The sequence below is a fragment of the Bidens hawaiensis genome, unplaced genomic scaffold (assembly GCF_021521415.1).
Source record: "Bidens hawaiensis isolate Kalapana, Puna unplaced genomic scaffold, B.hawaiensis_p1.1 tig00073774_1, whole genome shotgun sequence".
Taxonomy (NCBI): domain Eukaryota; kingdom Viridiplantae; phylum Streptophyta; class Magnoliopsida; order Asterales; family Asteraceae; genus Bidens; species Bidens hawaiensis.
The window spans coordinates 5,397-7,965 of NW_027506692.1; positions in this window are offsets into that span (position 1 = coordinate 5,397).

Sequence of the window (2,569 nt, forward strand, 5' to 3'; positions counted from 1 at the left end):
ATGTCCAACACTAATTATTGTCGCCCCTATTATTAATATTACATATATGTATTAAGTATTACCGATGTGACATAACAAGTATTACACACGTGTAATACCGACTATTACATATATTTGTAATTGTTAATATTACATATACGTAATAATAATATTAGGATATGCAGTTTATTGACTATTCAAACTTTGTGTTATGCAGTTTGGAGCTGATTTAGATCATACAGTTGATATGTGTTTTGTTGGTTGTTGGTTGTTGGTTGAGCTTTATACGAGTAAAGTTTTGTTCCCATGTACACGAAATTACCATCACCATCATCCCTTTAGGCGACCCACTACACCACATTGCAAAGTCTACACCATCAAGTAACTAGAGTACACATAAATCAGGCGTTGATGCATGCATATTAACATGATGTAATGAGCAAGAAATAGATGAGGAGTTGTAAGGCCCCGAATCCGGTAGCCCTACTTTAGCATTGGATTTACTCATAAACACAGTTCTACAAATCAGAGTTTATTAAAACTTTCGCGGAAACGTTAACTTAAATCATTCATTACAAAACATTAAATCCTTTCTTTAAAACCATGATAATAAACATCATATTTAAAACACCATTTCTTTCATCTTCAGATGCCAGCCGCTCAATCTGTTCCATGTGCCAACCTCATGCTAGCTCTTTAATCATATTCACCTGCGTGCATACTAAAAGTCAGCTACGCTGAGTGAGTTATAGTTAATTAGGCAACATACAATACATACACATATCTTACATACATACATATCTTAACCTTGTATAAATATCCATAAGAGGAACGTCACATAATATCTATTAAAAGAACCATGGCTATGGCCCATGCTATATATATATATTCCATAGAAGGACGCTCTGTATAAATTCTCCATAGAAGGACGCTCTATATACTTCCATAGAAGGAACATCCTATATATTTCCATAGAAGGAACACTATGCTTCCATTAAAGGAACACTATGCTTTCCATTAAAGGAACACTGTACTTTCCATTAAAGGAACACTATACTTTCCATAGAAGGAAAACTCGATATATATTATCCGTAAAAGGAACTATGTACATAATTTATTATTTAATATCCATATAAGGAGACAATCACTATACTTGGAAATACATGCAATATCCGAAGATCGTTCACGTACCGACAAGCAATCGTCTTTACATTACATACAATATTCAAATCTTTATTTATAACATGACAGTACGTGCAACATCCGAAGATTGTTCACGTGCCGACAAGCAATCATCTTTACATTACATACAATATTCAAATCTATTTTATTAACCTTGACAGTACGTGCAATATTCGAAGATCGTTCACGTACTGACAAGCTTTCATTCTCATTCAAGACATATATAGATAACATATAAATCATGCATGGCATACACTTACCAATTTAGGGTAAGTGTATTAACTATCACATCGAGTATGCACACAGCCCCGAAAACATAACAAGTAATGGGGCTAGAAACTCACATGAACTCGGTTACGTTCACTGTTGATGGTTACTCCTTCCGAGAGGTGTGTACGGCTAACTATATAACAATTACACGTAATGATTAACTATCACTACCCATATCACGTTTCTAGTATAACAATATCCCACAACAAACGAGGGTCCGGGGGCAGCGCCCCTGGCAGCGGGGTTCTAGGGGCGGCAGCCCCTAGCGGGGTCCAAGGGGCAGAGCCCCTGGCTGGGGTTAACTCATTTGCTATTTGAATATGATGTGATTTGTTGTTCTAGTTCGTTATATGAGCACCACCTGATTCATTACCTTGACATCCGCTGATTCGCTAGCTGATTCATTATTTGAATCTAACGAATGGATGAATATCGAATCAAGGGTTTATTCGTTATCAATTCACACGAATTAAGGGCTCATTCGTTGGGAACGCGTAACGAATTACTATCCATAACGAACTATCAGTTGTTCTTATCCAGACTTTGACTCAGGGTCAAAGTCAAAATTGTCAAGAACACGAAATGGTCAACAGTTACCATATTTGCAATTAAACCCTCGTTTCTTAACCAAATAACACGATTTTGGTACCATTGAACTCGCAATCCAAGCGCCTACAAACCCTAACCATCAAATCGGCCAAGCATTCACATTTAATGGGTGCGATTTGGGCATATATAGGTACGGCCCGTTTATCAATCGATTAACCCATCGAATCTTAACCAATTCTAGTGAGGTTTGTTGTTTTGGATTCGTTTATAACATACTAAAACAGATCTATGATTTCCCAAACCAAACCGAACCTATATGAACGATTTCTAAATATAAACGTACCTTAAACGAGTCGTTCTACGAACACGGTCAAGTTTGATGTTGGTTCAGCTTGTCACGATGATCTAGCACCAACTGAATCGGGTTTCCACCTTCGGATCTAGGCTAGGGATATTGGATAGTGTTTGTGTGTGTTTTTGAAGGTGTAGGCTAAGGTGTAGATTTGGATAAAAATGGAAAGGATTAGGGTTTAAGGGGTATTTATACTCCCTTAAGCCCATGGACCTATGGCCCATCTTTCCTTTTTGG